The 19,695-nt window shown below is 46.1% G+C and overlaps 2 non-coding genes across 2 annotated transcripts; both read left to right on the top strand.

Moving 5' to 3' along the window:
* Positions 1-3,262: 3,262 nt before the first annotated feature.
* Positions 3,263-3,334, top strand: trnaw-cca (transfer RNA tryptophan (anticodon CCA)). Its single transcript has one exon. It is a non-coding gene; the product is annotated as a tRNA-Trp (tRNA).
* Positions 3,335-14,740: 11,406 nt separating this feature from the next.
* On the top strand, positions 14,741-14,823 carry trnal-cag (transfer RNA leucine (anticodon CAG)). The gene has a single exon. It is a non-coding gene; the product is annotated as a tRNA-Leu (tRNA).
* Positions 14,824-19,695: the final 4,872 nt, after the last annotated feature.

Raw genomic sequence — 19,695 nt, 5'->3', positions numbered from 1 at the left:
GGACGGATTAGATAGGCTGGATTTGTTTTCCATGGAACAGAGCCTGAGGGGAGACCTCATTGAGATGTATAAAATTATGAGGGTCCGAGATATAGTGGATATAAAGGACCTATTTCCCTTAGCAGAGGGATCAACAACAAGGAGGCATAAATTTAAAGTAATTGGTCGAAAGTTTAGAGGGGAAATTTCTTCACGCAGAGGGTTGTGGGGGTCTGGAATTCACTGCCTGATAGGGTGGTAGAGGCAGAAACCCTCACCACATTTAAAAAGTGCTTGGATGTGCACCTGAACTGCAGTAACCTGCAGGGTTATGGACCTGGAGCTGGAAAGTGGGATTAGGCTGGATAGTCTCTTGTTGGCCGGCGCGAACACGATTGGCCGAAATGGCCTCCTTCTGTGCTGTAAACTTATTTGATTCTGTGAACTCGTTTGCAAAAAGTTGAGGTGATTTGGGCACATCTTTCCTCACATGACAACATTTCAAAGGCAACTCAACGGCTGCAAAGCGCTTTGGGGCATCATGAGTTCCTGACAGACGCTGCAGAAACGCAAGTCCTTCTTTGCAAAATTTCAATGCAAACTCAAAGCTGGTCTGGGATTTGAAGCCAGGATTTTTCTGCAAATTTTAAGTAACAACTGCGAAGCAAGAATCATACCCCTCGACCAACAAACCACCTGTTAGCAAATGTGGAGATAAGACGTAACCATTATTGAAGCATTTTTCGTGTGTGTTGCTGTTCTTGATCGGAGCAGCACATGAGACGGAATCAGTGACTTTGCCTTTTTGACATGTCTTCTGAAGCGCCGCACGGTCCCACTCCTGCAGTCAATGAGCTGTTGCGACGTTAATGTATCCATCATCATCATCATCATAGGCGGTCCCTCGAAACGAGGATGTCTTGCTTTCACGCCGAAAAAGGATGAGTTCACAGGCGTTTCAATGAAGGACCCGAACTACATCCCAAAGGGTGGAAGATGCCTGTGCGTGGATTTTTTTAACGTGTGGTGGCCGTTGCACCCCAGCCATCACACGGGCTTGACAGAGCGAGGTCTTGATCCAGTGGCAAGAGTTATCCAAGACGACAGGCGACCAGCTCTGCTGCACGGACCTAGTGCACACACATATCGCAGTGTGGGCTGGTCCGTGCTGCCCCTGGGCCCCTGGTCCCAAACTCATGCCTCCCCTGGGCCCCGATCACGTCCCTCTACAGTCTCTCGCCGATCCTTCGCCCCGATCTCGCCGCTCCTGCTCTATTTGCCCACGCTCCAATCACTGACCTGGACCTTGATGACATCACTCTTCGCTGCCGCCGCCCTCCTGCACCAGCTCGCGCTGCTCCCTGGAGCAGTCTCCCGGGACCTCCAAGCTGCTCCCAGGGCCGCTCGCCGTTCCTTTTATGGCCCCGACCTGCCGCTGGTGTTCTCCCGTTAGTGTATCCAGGCTGTGGGTGGCCACCCCGAGCGCAGAAGAGGGGTTTCTGCATTAGTTCTGGGTGGGGCAGTATCTTTCCCCTTCTCTCTTCCTCTTGTCTATATCCCTGGGCTTTTATTTCTCTATTTATTCCCCCTGTCTCAGTTTCTAGCTTTTAAAAGGGAACAAAAGATGAAATGGGTATCACTGTGGAACAATTTCTCTCACTCAAAGTTAGACGCACTCCCGTTGCACCATGAGGTCTCGGTAGCGAGCCGTTGATATTCAGGTTCATATATAAATATATATAAATATATCTACATGTATCATAACCGTTCCCTGGTGGTCGAGGGGTTAAGATCCGGCGCACTAAACTGATTTCAATTCTCGATCAATTCATCACATAAAAATAATTGAGGACTGTGAGACGATTAATAATTGCTGTAATCACCATGAATACCAATACTTTCTGCTATAGACCAAGCTTACAGACTATCTGGTTTCTCCTGCCCTTTGCCGGGCACGTGTTCCGGGTTTAAGTTAGTAAACTGGGCGAGTTTGCTGATAGCGGGGAGACGGTAGGTGCCTCTGTGGCCCCACTGTGAGGATGTGGAAGTGAACACGGTGGAATGGTGAACCGTGACATTTCTGTAAAGGGCAGCGGAGGAGAAGGATTGAGAACTTTCAGTGTGGGACCGAAGTTGTTTCAGGTGAGCCAACACATTCCCGATCATCACAGAGGGAGCTCACTGGTCAGCTCCCCTCTGTTGGGGCTGTTGTGCCAGAGGTTTCTGTCGTGTAGTGGTTATCACATTTGCTTTATACATGAAATGTACCGGGTTTGATTCTGGGTAGAAACATGATGTTTAAACTTGATATACGGGAACAATCGGAGGAGAGTTTAGTCTCCTGGAAAATGCTGCCTGACCTGCTGAGATTTCCAGCGTTTGCTGTCGTTATTTGCTATTTATTCTCCTGGTAAAAGGGCTCCCTTATTCCTGAATTGCTCTTTATTTAACCAATAAATAGATAACTTTCAGTGAGAGAAAACGGATCCACCGGGGACCTTTCGTGTGTGAGGCCAACGTGATATCCGCTACACTGCAACCAATCAAAGGGTGAGAAACCACTGAATATAAAGGATGAGCTCACAAATATCAGGGGCGGTGCAGTCTGGTCAACGTCAAACCCTCCTTTCCTATTCAGCAGAGGCATGAACGGGAGTCAGACGCCACAAAGTTTAATTAAAGATACAAATACAAGTAACACTTCCAAATCTTTTCACTGTAAAATTCTTTCACTTTATTTGAAATCCTACTGCGTTGAATCTGAAAATGAGCACCATGGGATTTTATCTTCACTACTGATTCTAATTTATCTGCACGGAAGGAATAACCGGTGCTATTTAATTTGACAAAAGTTGCCCCAGATTCCTGGTGACATCGGCAATACAGTGTGTAAAATGGGTTAACATGCTGAAGAACATAAGAACAAAAGAAATAGGTGCAGGAGTCGGTCATAAGCCCCTCGAGCCTGCTCCGCCATTTAATACGATCATGGCCGATGTGATCATGGATTCAGGTCCACTTCCCTGCCCGTTCCCCAAAGCACAGGACAAAGGATTGAAGTATCGACTGTCCCTCAGTTAGCATTTCTTTCATTGTGCAAATGAAGGTGATGGGTTAATTAATGATGCTTTTCCATGAAAACAACACAAATGTTTAAGAAAAAAACATACGGTGACTGGCAGGTGAGCACTGCTTCTGACACCTGGTGGGAATGGACGGAGATTTTAATGCCCCTTGTGTTGTTAAAGCTTCATATAGAGGAACATCTTAAACACATTGTATAGGCCTCGTGGCGCAACGATAGCGCGTCTGACTCCAGATCAGAAGGTTGCGTGTTCAAATCACGTCGGGGTCACTGTTCTTTCAGAATTAATATTTTCTTTGCTGTTTGGCAATAACCAGACCCTTGTTCCAAGGTCTCTCTCATTGTTTCCCCGGTGTCAGGCAGAGATACGCCTGCTGCCCTCATTTAATTCATGTGACAGGACACAAAAGTTCAAAATCAACTTGCAGGTGGCCATACACACCGCCGAGCGGTCGAAGGTGCTGTGATTAGATCGCAGTTTTCTCTGGAGGTGTGGGTTTGAATCCAACTTCTGACATTTCTTATTTTTAATCATGAAGCGAAACTCATTGTTTGACACCACGACCAACTCCTTAAAACTGGGATTCAGCAGCTCACATGCTCGCTTAACATCTCCGTCTGACCTGGTGCTGAAAGTGGAGATGTTTCCGCAGTGTTGCGGTTAACACGTTCGCCTCACAGACGGGAATATTTTCTGTAGCTTTCTCCTCATGCATGCTCAGGGGCGAGTTTGTTCTCCTGTGAAAAGTTCATAAGATGATAAGCATGTAAGGATTAGGGGCCGGAGTAGGCCATTCGGCCCCTCGTGTCTGGTCCACCATTCAAGAAGATCCTGGCAGTTCCTCGACAGCAAGTTTAAACATCTGGGGCGGAGCCAACAGGCGCCTGTCTGCAATCAGTGAGAGAACGGTATGTTTGGCAGAAGCCTGGCGAGCTCAGTCGGTGGAACATAAGACTTTTAATCTCAGGGTCGTGGTTTCGACACCCACATTGGACATTTGCATTTTTCATAGAATTATAGAATGATAGAAGTTTGCAGCCATTTCAGCCCATCACATCCACCCCGGCCAACAAGAGGCGATCCAGCTTCATCCCACTTTCCAGCTCTGGGTCCATAACCCTGCAGGTTACGGCACTTCAGGTGCACATCCAAATACTTTTTACATGAAGTATCTACCTCCGCCATTCTTTCATGCAGCGAGTTCCTGACCCCCACAAACCTCTGCATGAAGAATTTTCCTTCAAATCCTCTTTAAACCTTCTACCAATTGCTTTAAATATATGCCCCCTGATTTTGACCCTTCTGCTATCCACTATATCTCGGCCCCTCATCATTTTATGCATCTCAATGTTGTCTCCCCTCAGCCTCCTCTGTTCCAATGAAAACAAACCCAGCCGATCCAATCTGTCCTTATAGCTAAGATTCTCCACGCCTGGCAACATCCTCGTTCATCTCCTCTGTACCCTCTCGTACAATCACATAATTCCTGTAATACGGTGACCAGAACGACACACAGTACTCCAGCTGTACCCTAACCAGTGTTTTATACATTTCAGGCATAACCAACCTGCTCTTCTATCCCATGCCTCAGCCAATAAAGGCAAGCATTCCGTGCGACTTCTTAATCACCTTATCCAACTGGCCTGCTACCTTCAGGGACCTGTGGACATGCACTCCAAGGTCCCTTTGTTCTTCCACACTTCTCAATGTCAGACCATTTAATGTGTGTTTCTTTCCTTGTTTGCCCTCCCCAAATACACAGCCTCACACTTCTCTGGATTAAATTAGTATCACCTGAAAACGTTTTAATCATACCTCCTATATTTAAGTTTAGATCATTGATGTTGCCACTAAAAGCCAGGGACCGAGCACTGAGCCCTGTGGAACCCCACTGGAACCATCCTTCCAGTCCCAAACACTCATTAAACATTACCCTTTGCTTCCTGCCTCTGAGCCAATTTTGGATCCAACTTGCCACTTTGCCCTGGTCCCATGGGCTTTTACTTTCGTGACCAGTCTTCCATGTGGGAACTTGGCGAAAGCTTTGCTAAAAACCTTATACACTACATCGTATGCACTGCCCTCATCAATCCACTTGGTTACCTCCTCAAAAAATGCAATCAAGTGAGTCAGACAAGACCTTCCCTGAACAAATCCATGCTGACTATCCGTGATTAACCCATGTCTTTCTAAATGCAGAAATTAAATCATTGTTAAATTTTATCCTGTTTTCATGGGAAAACACCATTAATTAACCGATGATCTTTGTTGTGCATGTATAAAATAAGTATACACCCTGTACACTCAATGTACAGTTACATAAGACCATTGGATGTATCTTCACACTGTATGCACTATGCTTGTATCACCAGAGGGTGCAACTGGTGGAGACCTCGGGGTCACCTGTACACGACAGGTAACCAGGTATAAAAGGGAGCTCACAGTCCTGTACCCTCACTCAGGAGCTGCAATAAGTGGACTAAGGTCACCACAGTTCAAGTACAATACCTTACCTCGTGGAGTCATTACTAGACTGCTTACAGACACAATAACTAGTGACGAGAATACGAATTTCCATGTGACAATGGCTAACCTTGGCACGTTTGAACAATTCGCCGATGGGGAAGATTGGAAGGCCTGAACACTTCTTTATTGCAAATGACATGGAGGGAGACGACCCGACCTCGCTGGCTGATAAGTGCAGAGCTATCCTGCTCAGTAGTTGTGGGCCCACCGTCTATGGCCTTGTCAGGGACCTGCTAGACCCAGAGAAGACAATAACATATGTGGAGCTCATAACGCTGATACAGGAACAGCTCAAACATAAAGAGAGCATCCTCACAGCCAGACACCGGTTCTCTCCCCACCGGTGGATCCGAAGGCCAAGAAATCGCAAAATATGCTGCAGACCTGAGACGATTGGCTTCACCATGTGATTTTTGCGATCATCTCATCGAAGCACGAATGGACATCTTTGTTATTGGAATCGGTCACAAGGGCCTTCTCCACAGGCTGCTCTCTGCGGACACCACGGTCACCCTGCAGAAGGCAATTAACGTGAGCCAGGCGTTCATGATCTCGGCCTGCGATTCCAAGTGGATGTCTCACCCCCAGTACTCTAACCCGGCAAGTACTGTGAACCGAAAGGTGCCTTTTAGAGGCAGGGCTGCTGCTAGCAGTCTCTCTCAGGGAAGAGAGAACAGAACCCCGAGTCCCACAATCCTGAGTCCGCCACATGTGGCCAACCGGCCAACCCCATGCTGGCGCTGTGGAGGAAATCACAGGGCCCACCAGTGCCGCTATAAAGACTATACTTGCAATGGCTGTAACATGAAGGGCCACCTCCAGCGAATATGCAAGAGAAATCATACTCACCGAGTCGATGGAGAGTTGGCTGATCATCCGGAGTCCAGCGACGATGAGGTGTACGGAGTGTTAACCTGCACCACCGAGAGTTCCCCGTTGAAAATGGAAGTTGAAGGCAACGATGTTCCAGTCACGATGGAGGTGGACACAGGGGCGAGCCAGTCACTGATGAATCAGGCAGCCTTTGAGAAACTCTGGGACAATCCAATCGAACGACCTAAATTGATCCCGATCGAAGTGAAACTGCTCACCTACACAAACGATACATCCCAGTCGTTGGCAGCGTGGATGTCCAGGTGTCCCATGGCGGCGAGATGCACAGGTTACATTTGTGGATCGTTGCCTGGGATGGTCCAAAGCTTTGAGGAAGAAGGTGGATGAAAAAGATCACTTGGATCTGGGAATAGCTCCAACCTCCAGTGATCGACATCCTCCGCGGCCCCGAAGTTGGATCCAGCACAACACCTGAAAAACCAACCGCTCAACTCGACTGTGAGGTAACGACACAGACTGCTCAACCCAACGGCGAGATGATCTAGCCCAAACAACCAGACCTCACCTTCCAGGCTCCAGTGGCAGGACTCCGGAGAAGAAAATTCACGCAGAAGGTAACTTCCTGTCATCCGTGGCAGAACCTGGGGAGAAAAGGATCACCGCAGCCTACCACATGGAGAGAAAGAAGATGGCGTCTGAACCACGAGGTGAAGGACCTGAAGTCAAGATGGCGGCAGACAGACCACAAGGGAGCAAGACGTGACGCCGAGCGGCGAACCGGATTGGGGTAAAGATTGAAAGACCCTCTTAAAGGAGACCGGCAAGCCATCACAATTAAAGGGACAGTTCCACTCTTTATACAGCGATGATGGTGATACAAATGTAAAAGAAGTAACTGACAATTTCAAGTTTGTAAATGTAACTAATCATGATAAGTCGGGCAATTGCGGTCAGAATCAATGTATTGTGAGAGTAAACGAAGTGATGACGTGCGATGCTGGGATTTACAAGCATGCCGACAAAACCAAGGGCAACCTCCCGTCAGCACCCAGGTCCAGCGACCATGTAGCCTGCCCCTCCGGGACCAATGTGATACCCCAGGGAGTGTGGCCACACACAGAGGGAGCATACCAGCTGCAGGGCCAGTGATCAGCGGACGTCAAAGGCACCACTACCGGTACCCTGGCCCCGATCGGCTCTAACTCTCTGGCCACCAGGGCCAGTACTGGGAGCGAGCGGATAGCACTCTCCTGCCCTTCCAACGGGACCTGGGATGACCAGGCTCCCATTATCGCTGAAGAGCAGCAGGGAGACACTGCAGCCCTCAAAGGAGGACAGGGAGGCCCACACTCCTGTGGCTCTGCCCATCACTAGGCAACGGCAAAGGCTCTGAGACTCAGCCAGGTGAGCGATCTGAGCCCACCCAGCTGGCAGGGGACACAGCTCCGCCATCAGACAACCTGGACACAGTCTGGTTACTCTGGAACTAGTGTCCTCACCCACCTGCACCTACACAACCCAGGGGCAAGACTGTGATACCACGTATGTACCTTACCTGTAAAATGTACTTGTTCCACGACTGCAGAACCCAAACAGTGATGTAACTAATCCGATGTTTTTTTGTTCTTTCTGTCTGTACAGGTCTGCACATGCAGGTGTTGAGCCACACACATGGTCTATGTTTGGGGGGGGGAGGGTGCAGGGGGGGAATGGATGTATGAAGCCATGGACACACATGGATCACACCCAGAACCCACTCAACCCCCACTGCAACCTTCAACCATCCACTGCTGAACATTTCCCAATGTCGTGGCAATAAGGACTTGGGGGTCCACAAGGAGAGAACCAAGCCAAAGCATAGACAAGGTGCAAGGACTTTGGGCACTCAAGTCTCGGGCCAGAGCACACAATGCAAAGGCAAGTGGCACAAGACTTAGGGGAGAGTGATGTTGTGTCTGTTTAATATAAGTATACTTCCTGTACACTCAATGTACAGTTACATAAGACTACATAATTTCACACTGTATATACGATGCCTGTACCACCAGAGGGTGCAACTGGTGGAGACCTCGGGGTCACCGGTACACGACAGGTAACCAGGTATTAAACGGAGCTCACCATAATGTACCCTCACTCAGGAGCTGCAATAAATGGACTAAGGTCACCACAGTTCAAGTACAATACCTTGCCTCATGGAGTCATTACTTGAGTGCTTACAGACACAATAGAAAGAGATTAAACATTAAATGGTAGGACATTGAGAATTGTAGAGGAACAAAGCGACCTGGGAGTGCATGTCCACAGATCCCTTAAGGTAGCAGGCAAGGTGGATTAGCTGGTTAAGAAGACATACAGAATGCTGGCCTTTATTAGCCGAGGCCTGGAATAAGAGAGCAGGTGGATTATGCTTGAATATAAAACACTGGTTGGGCCACAGCTGGAGTACTGCGTGCAGTTCCCGTCACCACTTTACAGGAAGAAGACTGTGATTGCACTGGAGATTACAGAGGAGATTTCGAGGATGTTATCGGGAGTGGAGAATCTTAGCTATGAGGACAGATTGGATAGGCTGGGGTTGTTTTTCTTGGAACAAAGTGGGCTGAGGGGAGGCATCATTGAAGTGTATACAATTATGAGGGTCCTTGATATAGTGGACAGAATGGGCCCATTTCCCTTAGCAGAGGGGTCAACAACCATGCGGCATAAATTTTAAGTCATTGGTAGAAGGTGTAGGGGGGATTTGAGGGGCAATTTCTTCACGCAGAGGGTTGTGGGGGTCTGGAACTCACTGCCTGAAAGGGTGGGAGAGGCAGAAACGCTCACCACATTTAAAAAGTGCTTGGATGTGCACCTGAAGTGCCGTAACCTGCAGGGTTATGGACCGAGAGCTGGAAAGTGGGATTAGGCTGGAGAGCCTGTTATTGGCCGGCACGGTCACGATGGGCCGAAATGGCCTCCTTCCGTGCTGTAAACTTCTGATGATATAATTCGATGAAAAATAATCACCAAACGTGGGCTCGCACCTCTGACCCTGAGATTTAGTATCTCATGATCGACTGACTGAGTTAGCTGGGCTTCTGCAAAATGCACCTTTTTGTCGTTGATTACAGCTCCGCCCCAGATGTTTAAACTTGCTGTCGAGGAACTGCCAGGGTCTTCTTGAATGGTGGACCAGGTACGATGGGCCGAATGGCCTACTCTGGCCCCTAATCCTTACATGCTTATGATCTTATGACATTTCACAGGAGAACAAACTCGCCCCTGAGCATGCATGAGGAGAAAGCTCCAGAAAATAATCCCACCCGGTGAGCTTTCACGTGTGAGGCGAACGTGTTAACCGTTGCACTGCGGAAACATCTCCACTTTCAGCACCAGGTCAGACGGAAGTGTTAAGCGAGCAGGTGGACTACAAAATCCCACTTTTTAGGCGTTGGTCGTGGTGTCAAACAATGAGTTTCACTTAATGATTAAAAACAGGAAGTGTCAGAAGTGTGATGTGAACCCACATCTCCAGAGGAGACTGCGACCTAAACACAGAACCTTGGACCGCTCGGCCATCCTGACTGTTTAGGGCAATATGTGGCCAACGGCAGGTTTATTTTGAACTTTTGTGTCCTGTCACATGAAATAAATGAGGGCAGCAGGCGAATCTCTGCCTGACATCGGGGAAACAGTGAGACAGACCTTGGAGCAAGGGTCTGGTTATTGCCAAACAGCAAAGAAAATATAAATTCCCGAATTACCCTAAAGAACAGTGACCTCGACGTGATCTGGGGTCAGACACGCTACCGTTGCGCTTCGAGGTCGATACAGCACATCGGAAATGTTTGACGATATGAAGGTTTCACAATACAAGGGGCTTTAAAATCCCCGCCCATTCCCACCGGGTGTCAGAAGCAGCGCTCACCTGCCAGTCACCGTATGTTTTTTTGTTCAACTTTTGTGTTGTTTTCACGGGATTGCATCATCAATTAACCCGTCACCTTCTTTTGCACAATGAAAGAAATGCCAACTGAGGCAGAGTCGATACTTCAACCATTTTTTTCTGTGCTTTGCATAGAACATAGAAACATAAAAACATGGAAAAAAGGTGCAGGATTAGGCCATTCGGCCCTTCGACCTGCACCACCATTCAATATGATCATGACTGATCATTCACCTCAGTACTCCTTTCCTGCTTTCTCTCCATCCCCTTGATACCTTTAGCAGTAATGGCAACATTTAACTCCCTTTTGAATGTATCAAACGAATTGGCCTCAACAACTTTCTGTGGTAGAGAATTCCACAGGTTCAGAATTCTCTGAGTGAAGAAGTTTCTCCTCATCTCGGTCCTAAATGGCTTACCCCTTGTCCTTAGACTGTGACCCCTGGTTCTGGACTTCCCCAACATCGGGAACATACTTCCTGCCTCTAACCTGTCCAATCCCATCAGATCTGTATATGTTTCTCTGCGATCCCTTCTCATTCTTCTAAATTCCAGTGAAGAAAAGTCTAGTTGATCCAGTCTTTCTTTACATGTCTGTCCTGCCCTCCCGGGAATCAGTCTGGTGAACCTTCGCTGCACTCCCTCAATAGCAAGAATGTCCTTCCTCAGATTAGAAGACCAAAACTGTACACAATATTCCAGGTGAGGCCTCACCAAGGCCTGCGTCCGCGCACATACAGAGGCTGAATTCCAGGACATAGTCGACGTATTTACTGAGGCGTATGAAAGCATGGGCCTTACGCTAAACATCCGTAAGACAAAGGTCCTCCACCAGCCTGTCCTCACCGCACAGCACTACCCCCCAGTCATCAAGATCCACGGCGCGGCCCTGGACACCATGGACCACTTCCCATATCTCGGGAGCCTCCTATCAACAAGAGCAGGCATCGATGACGAGATTCAACACGGCCTCCATGCGCAAGTGCAGCCTTCGGCCGCTTGAGGAAAAGAGAGTTTGAAGACCAGGCCCTCAAAACTGCCACCAGGCTCATGGTCTACAGGGCTGTAGTAATACCTGCCCTCCTGTAAGGCTCAGAGACATGGACCATGTACAGTCGACACCTCAAGTTGCTGAAGAAATATCACCAACGATGTCTCCGCAAGATCCTACAAATCCCCTGGGAGGACAGATGCACCAACATCAACAGCCTTATTCAGGCTAACATCCCCAGCTTTGAAGCACTGACCACACTCGATCAGCTCCGCTGGGCAGGCCACATAGTCCGCATGCCAGACTGGAGACTCCCAAAGCAAGTGCTCTACTCGGAACTCCTTCATGGCAAACGAGCCAAAGTGGGCAGCAGAAACTCTACAAGGACACACTCAAAGCCTCCCTGATAAAGTGCAACATCCCCACTGACACCCAGGAGTCACTGACCCAAGACCACCCTAATTGGAGAAAGTGCATCCGAGAGGGCGCTGAGCACCTCGAGTCTCATCGCCGAGTGCATGCAGAAATCAAGTGTAGACAGCAGAAAGAGCGTTCGGCAAACCTGTCCCACCCATCCCTTCCCTCAACGACTATCTGTCCCACCTGTGATAAAATCTGTGGCTCTAGTATTGGAATGTTCAGCCACCAAAGAACTCACTTTAGGAGTGGAAGCAAGTCTTCCTCGATTCCGAGGGACTGCCAATGTAGATTCCAAAATTCATGGAAACCCCACAGTGTTTGGACTCACTGAAAAGGAAATTCGATTTAGGACTATTAAACATAAAGTTTGGGATTCTAAAAAGCATATGGAGGAAATGTACAATTCTTAACCAAGTTTGGGATTTTAAAAGGCATGTTTGGGCCTGTGGGGAAAAGCTGCAGTGACAGACGGGTGGGATTTAGAGTTTGGATATTGTAGCTCATCAGTTTGTCTAGGGGAGCTCTTCAACCATAGTCAGGCTCCCAGAAAGCATTAGCATTTAAACAATCGACCACGGAAGAAACATTATCCACCCCACCCACAGGACCCAAATATCGCATCCACATTCCAACACCTTTTCAACATGTATAGAAATATCTGGCTCAGCTCAGACTTCCCGAAGCCAAAGCAGTGCTATTACAATGGACAAGAGTTCATCAGTTCATAAATAAGGAGTATCACCATCCCAAAGTCTATCAACACCAGATTAAAACATTTAATCAAGTCTCAGTTAGCTAGTCCACCAAAACTTATACAAAGAAGACCACTTAAATCAATGGGCAGCAAAACTTAAACAAAAGAAACGTTAGATTTGGCACGAAGATTAAGCAGCCTCTCAGAGTATAACTGGGGTCCTATCGTACCAAGAACAACGTATTTTTCTGACCATTACTTTGGAACAACAAGATCAAGATCGAGAGCAAACGACGAGATAACACAGGAAGAGACATCACGACATCGGAGAAAAGAACTTCAAAAAACCAATCAGTGGAACATCAATACCAACTGACTTGGTAACAGGCATCAACCGGACCACCGCGACCGACGGACCCAACCAGGAAAATCAACCACTAGAAAACCGGGGTCCACGCAAGTTTTCCACTCTACAATTTGTGCCTCGACTGTCCAGCAGGTAAAAATTACCGAAACAACTTAAAACTCTATTGATGACAAAGGATACCGGCTTCGGGACAATCAGAATACTTCGTCACAGACAAGGCACCGGAAGGCTGGAAGGTAGATCACACCGGTTGTGGGAGAGCTGGTTGGTGGTGACATGGAAGTGTCTGTAGTGTGCGGGACCAGACTGCTTCCACACATCCACAATGAATGTCCCACCCTTTATTTGGGAGTAGTACAACTGAGAGTGGACAAGTTCCATCCCGGTCAGAGCAAGCTGAAGCTTTAACTGACTGACACCCTAGTTTGGGATTGTCATGTCTGTAAGCATGTAATGCTTGTAGCGCCACACTGTGGATGTGGACGTATTGTGTACTGCAACTGTACAGTTAATCATGAAACAGAACAGGCTCTTTCCGGAGAGTTCCGAGAGAGCAGCCTGCATGTTCGGAAGCTGTGTGTGCTGTGCTCTGTGAAGGTATCACAGGGATGTCTTGCAATATATGCATCTATCAGTCTCTGTGGTGCAATGGATTAGTGCGTTCAGCAATTAACTGCAAGGTTGGTGGATCGTAGTCCATTAAGGGACAAAGCCTTTAATTGTTTTTCCCTGAGGATTCGGTGCCGTGCAGTTCCAGGTTTTCATTGTGCGTTTTGGCTGCACGAATATATTCCGCAACCATTGCCAGCTGTGCTGTTATCAAGTTTTTCCAAATGTTACTTGCATTTTTTCGTGGTTGTTCATTGTCTCGTCGCCAATTGATACGCTCATAATAAAGAATGAAACTGAGTACTGTGAACAATGAGTAAGTGTGACATTAGCTCCTTTAATAAGACTCCAGAGTGCTCATATACCGTGCTCCCAATGGATGCTGGAATCCCTTGGGACTCCAACAGGTCGGCCCTCTGGTGGTGGTGTGATACAGGTGGCCAAGGGTTATATACATAACACAAGGTATGTATGGAAATCAACCATCAAAAGCCCTGTCATTAACCACAGGGGTTTCCGGCAATTTTCTGATCGCAAAGCGCTTTCAGTCCTTGTCCTTAAAATTGCAGATGTAGAAATTGGGGAGTGCAATGACTTTGTAAGAGAACATTGTTGTTTGGTGCAGTTCTGGTCAGAGAAATGTTTGTGAAAGGAACTTTTTGCAGAGAGAGGGATTGAGCATTTCAGCTTGTTGCTGAACACTTCTCTCTGGGCACTGAGCTAAGCAGCAGTTTCCTTGGTGTAGCGGTTATCATGTTTGCCTCACACGCGAAAGGTCTCTGTTGCGAGCCTGGGTGGAAACATTATTTGTGAAGCAAAAACTTGTCTGCAATAAAATTGAACAAAAGCTGTCCGGAATACATTGTCGCATGAGCAATGAACATTTTAAAACTAATCTACTCAAATACAGAGTGTGTAAAATCAGATCGGAGATAAAACTTCATCAAGGGTTAAAGTTTCACTAATTATTAAAGTTCAGTTATTGAAATTTCGATTGTCCCTGTTTGCATTTCTTTCATTCTGTGAAACAACACTATCGGTTTCTTCCATCAGATCTAAGTTGCATTTGAAACCCACAAACGGCTCATTAATTATTCGCTTTTCCCCAGTGCCAGAGCTCAGAGTGTTATTGTCCATCCCTGGGATGCAAGCTACCTCAGACCCGGGCCAAACCTCCCCGTGCACCGATCACAGGCTCAGGAAAACCCCGGGGGAGAGGACATCCCGATCACTGGGCCTTCCAGCAACACTGAACAAGCGCCCGGTCTGAAACTTTCCCGAGTAATAACTTGTAACTGAAGCATTAACAGTCAGGATGGCCGAGCGGTCTAAGGTGCTGCGTTCAGGTCGCAGTCTCCTCTGGAGGCGTGGGTTCAAATCCTACTCCTGACATTCAGTGTTTTTTATTGCAAACTCATTTTTTTTGACACCACTCTGAAGTGCTTTGTGACATCCATCCAACATAATAAAAATACTCCACTTCAATTACAAACGGTGATATCAAAGTTACTTCCCAAACCGGGAAACGATCCCGGGTGGCTGTCGCGAAAGGAATGGTTTTGTGAAGCATTGAAATGTGCCCTGTAAATATCCCGCACTGCTAATTTAAACTCACGGTTATAATTTGTTTCAGTGCAAAAGAAGGCAGGCTCGAAGGGCCAAATGGCCGACTCCTGCTCCTGGTTCTTGTGTTCTTATGCAGAGCACAGAACAGATGATTAAATTATCAACTCTCTCTCAGTTCGCATTTCTTTCATTGTGCAAAAGAAGAAAATGGGTTCATTAATGATGTTTTCCTGTGAAAGCAACATAAATTTTAAGGAACTGTAATCGACTAACATGGGGCTAAAACCCACAACCCTGAGATTAAGAGTCTCAAGCTCTACCGACTGAGCTAGCCGGGCTTCTCAACATCTACCCTGCAAACCCCTTCAGAACATAGTCCGTTTCAACGAGATCACCTCCGATTCTTCGAAACCCCAGAGAGAATTGGCATATTCTACACAATCTCTCATCATAGGACAGCCCTCTCATCCCAGGAATCAATCTGTTGAACCTCTGTTGCACCAACTACAAGGCAAGTGTGTCCTTCCTCAGATAAGTACTATGGGCGAATATCCTGTTTTTCTGCTGATTCTACTTCCTCCTCCTTTGATAGTCCTTCTCTGTACATTCTGTATTCTGCTTGGTTCTCTACTGAAATATGAGTCTGAAGTTTATCACAAGCTTCCAATTTTGTGTTTCAGTTGATCTTCATTCATCCACCGAGCTGTAGCTAGCTATCATGCTATTTCTGCACCCTGCATGAGAACGTGTCTATCTATCTCCTTTTTGAAAGTCTCCCAATGTGCATTTACTGTTTTACCGAGAAATCTTTGGTTTCAATCTACCTGGGCCGGATCCCTTTCAACTCATAAAATTAGTCCTCCTACAGTTGGGTATTTTCACACATGATTATACCTTCTCCTTTTCCATAACTACTCTAAACCTAATGATATTGTGATCACTGTTTCCTCAATGCTCCTCCACAGAAACATGTTCTACTTGATCCATTTCCGAAATCCAGAACTGCTTTCTTCCTCATCGTGCTGGAAACATACTGATGGAGAAAGTTCTAATACAGATTTCAGGAAATCCTCCCCTGCATTTTCCCTTTGCATGGTTATTTTCCCAGTTTACGTTGAAGTCCCACATTATCACGACAGATCTTGAATCTTTCTGCATTTTATCTAAATTTACACCTCTTTATCCTTCACACTATTAGGTGGCCGATAACATAATCGCTCATCTAACTTTCTACAGGCACATTCATTTAAAAAAGTATGTCGGATGGGAATAGGGCCACAAATCGATGGACAATATTAAATCACATGAAGCGATGGAAAAATTACATAAAATATGAAATAATTACTTTGCCTCTGTATTTACCAGGGACACAGGGCAGATGGACATGACGGTGGAATAATGTATGGGAAATTATATAACTGCAATAAGTAAAGAGGAGAAATATTAAATGAACGAACCAAATGAAATGAAGATTGAACCCCTGGTCTGGATGGATTACATCCATACACTTTAAAATAATTCAGCGAAGAGATAGCAGGAGCACTATTACAAATATTTAATGATTAGTTTGAAAAATGTGTAGTGTCAGAGGAATGGCGGATAGCTAACGTAATACTTATATTTGAGATGGAAGATAGAACATGTCCGGGGAACTATAAACCAGTCAGTGGAACTTCGGTGGCAGGAAAATAATGGAATCCCTATTAAAGTAGAGAATAGAAGAATATCTATAAACCAAAAATATAATTATGTATAATCAGCGTGGATTCAAAAGCAAAAGTCTTGCTTGACCAACTTCTTTGATTTCATTGAAGAAGTAACAGGGAGAGTAGACCAGGGTAATGTGGTCGATATAATATCCTCAAATTTCCAAAAAGTCTTTGATGAGGTACCACATATTAGAATAATGAATAAGGTCAGAGCTTGCGGTGTTAGGCGACAAGTCGTGGAATGTATAGCGAGCTGACCCCAAGACAGAAAGCAGAAGTATAGGACTGTTATTCTGAGTGCATAAGGTGTAAAGTGGGCTCCAATGAGTATCAGTGTGAGACCAATGCTGTTCACAATTTAAATTGTCCATTTAGACTTTGGAATCAAAAAAACAATTTCTACACTTTCAGATGAGACCAAATTGGGGTGGGGCTGATAGACATTATTGAGGAGGACTGCAACAAACTACAACAAGACATTAATAATCTTGTAGACTGGACATTGAATTGGCAAATTCAATCCAACACAGACAGAGTGAGGTCATGTACTTTGGTAAGAAAGATAAGGTCAAATACTACGTGAGAATAAGAATCTAAGTGAGGTCGAGGAGAAAAGGGATCGCAGAGTAGAAATACAAATAAACAGTAAAGTTCGTGATGCGGGTTATACATCCATAAAAAGAAAATGGAGCACCAAGGGTTAATTCAAGATGGATAGTGTTGAAAAGTAGTGAAGTTCTGTTGAACTGGTATCAAACTTTCTTTGGACCACACTTGCAGTACACTGTACAATTCTCATCGCCGTGTTATAAGAACATAAGAACATAAGAACATAAGAACATAAGAATTAGGAACAGGAGTAGGCCATCGAGCCCCTTCGAGCCTGCTCCGCCATTCAATAAGATCATGGCTGATCTGGTCGTGGACTCAGCTCCACTTACCCGCCCTCTTCCCGGAACCCTTAATTCCCTTATTGGTTAAAAAGCTATCTATCTTTGACTTGAAAACATTCAATGAGCTAGCCTCAACTGCTTCCTTGGGCAGAGAATTCCACAGATTCACAACCCTCTGGGAGAAGAAATTCTTTCTCAACTCGGTTTCAAATTGGCTCCTCCGTATTTTGAGGCCGTGCCCCATAGTTCTAGTCTCCCCTACCAGTGGAAACAACCTCTCTGCCTCTATCTTGTCTATCCCTTTCATTATTTTAAATGTTTCTATAAGATAACCCCTCATCCTTCTGAACTCCAACGAGTAAAGACACAGTCTACTCAATCTATCATCATAAGGTAACCCCCTCATTTCTGGAATCAGCCTAGTGAATCGTCTCTGTACCCCTTCCAAAGCTAGTATATCCTTCCTTAAGTAAGGTGACCAAAACTGCACGCAGTACTCCAGGTGCGGCCTTACTAATACCTTATACAGTTGCAGCAAGACCTCCCTGCTTTTGTACTCCATCCCTCTCGCAATGAAGGCCAACATTCCATTCGCCTTCCTGAATACCTGCTGCACCTGCAAACTAACCTTTTGGGATTCATGCACAAGGACCCCCAGGTCCCTCTGCACCACAGCATGTTGTAATTTCTCCCCATTCAAATAATATTCCCTTTTACTGTTTTTTTTCCCCAAGGTGGATGACCTCACACTTTCCGACATTGTATTCCATCTGCCAAACCTTAGCCCATTCGCTTAACCTATCCAAATCTCCTTGCAGCCTCTCTGAGTCCTCTACACAACCCGCTTTCCCACTAATCTTAATGTCATCTGCAAATTTTGTTGCACTACACTCTGTCCCCTCTTCTAGGTCATCTATGTACCTTGTAAACAGTTGTGGTCCCAGCACTGATCCTTGTGGCACACCACTAACCACTGATTTCCAACCGGAAAATGACCCATTTATCCCGACTCTGTTAGCCAGCCAATTCTCTATCCATGCTAATACATTTCCACTGACTCCGCGTACCTTTATCTTCTGCAGTAACCTTTTGTGTGGCACCTTATCGAATGCCTTTTGGAAATCTAAATACACCACATCCATGGGTACACCTCTATCCACCATGCTCGTTATATCCTCAAAGAATTCCAATAAGTTAGTTAAACATGATATCCCCTTCATGAATCCATGCTGCGTCTGCTTGATTGCACTATTCCTATCTAGATGTCCCGGTATTTCTTCCTTAATGATAGTTTCAAGCATTTTCCCCACTACAGATGTTAAACTAACCGGCCTATCGTCACCTGCCTTTTGCCTGCCCCCTTTTTTAAACAGAGGCGTTACATTAGCTGCTTTCCAATCCGCTGGTACCTCCCCAGAGTCCAGAGAATGTTGGTAGATTATAACGAATGCATCTGCTATAACTTCCGCCATCTCTTTTAATACCCTGGGATGCATTTCATCAGGACCAGGGACCTTGTCTACCTTCAGTCCCATTAGCCTGTCCAGCACTAGCCCCCTAGTGATAGTGATTGTCTCAAGGTCCTCCCTTCCCACATTCCTGTGGACTGCAAATTTTGGCATGGTTTTTCTGTCTTCCACTGTGAAGACGGAAGCAAAATAATTGTTTAAGGTCTCAGCCATTTCCACATTTCGCATTATTAAATCCCCCTTTTCATCTTCTAAGGGACCAACATTTACATTAGTCACTCTTTTCCGTTTTTTAAATCTGTAAATGCTTTTACTATCTGTTTTTATGTTTTGCGCAAGTTTACCTTCGTAATCTATCTTCCCTTTCTTTGTTGCTTTTTTAGTCATTCTTTGCTGTTGCTTAAAATTTTCCCAATCCTCTAGTTTCCCACTAACCTTGGCCACCTTATACGCATTGGTCTTTATTTGATACTTTCCTTTATTTCCTTGGTTATCCACAGCTGGTTATCCCTTCTCTTGCCGCCCTTGTTTTTCACTGGAATGTATTTTTGTTGCGCACTATGAAAGAGCTCCTTAAAAGTCCTCCACTGTTCCTCAATTATGCCACCGTTTCGTCCTTGCTTCCAG

The sequence above is a fragment of the Pristiophorus japonicus genome, unplaced genomic scaffold, assembly GCF_044704955.1.
Source record: "Pristiophorus japonicus isolate sPriJap1 unplaced genomic scaffold, sPriJap1.hap1 HAP1_SCAFFOLD_252, whole genome shotgun sequence".
NCBI classification, from domain to species: domain Eukaryota; kingdom Metazoa; phylum Chordata; class Chondrichthyes; family Pristiophoridae; genus Pristiophorus; species Pristiophorus japonicus.
This window is presented reverse-complemented; position numbering and strand designations above follow the sequence as displayed.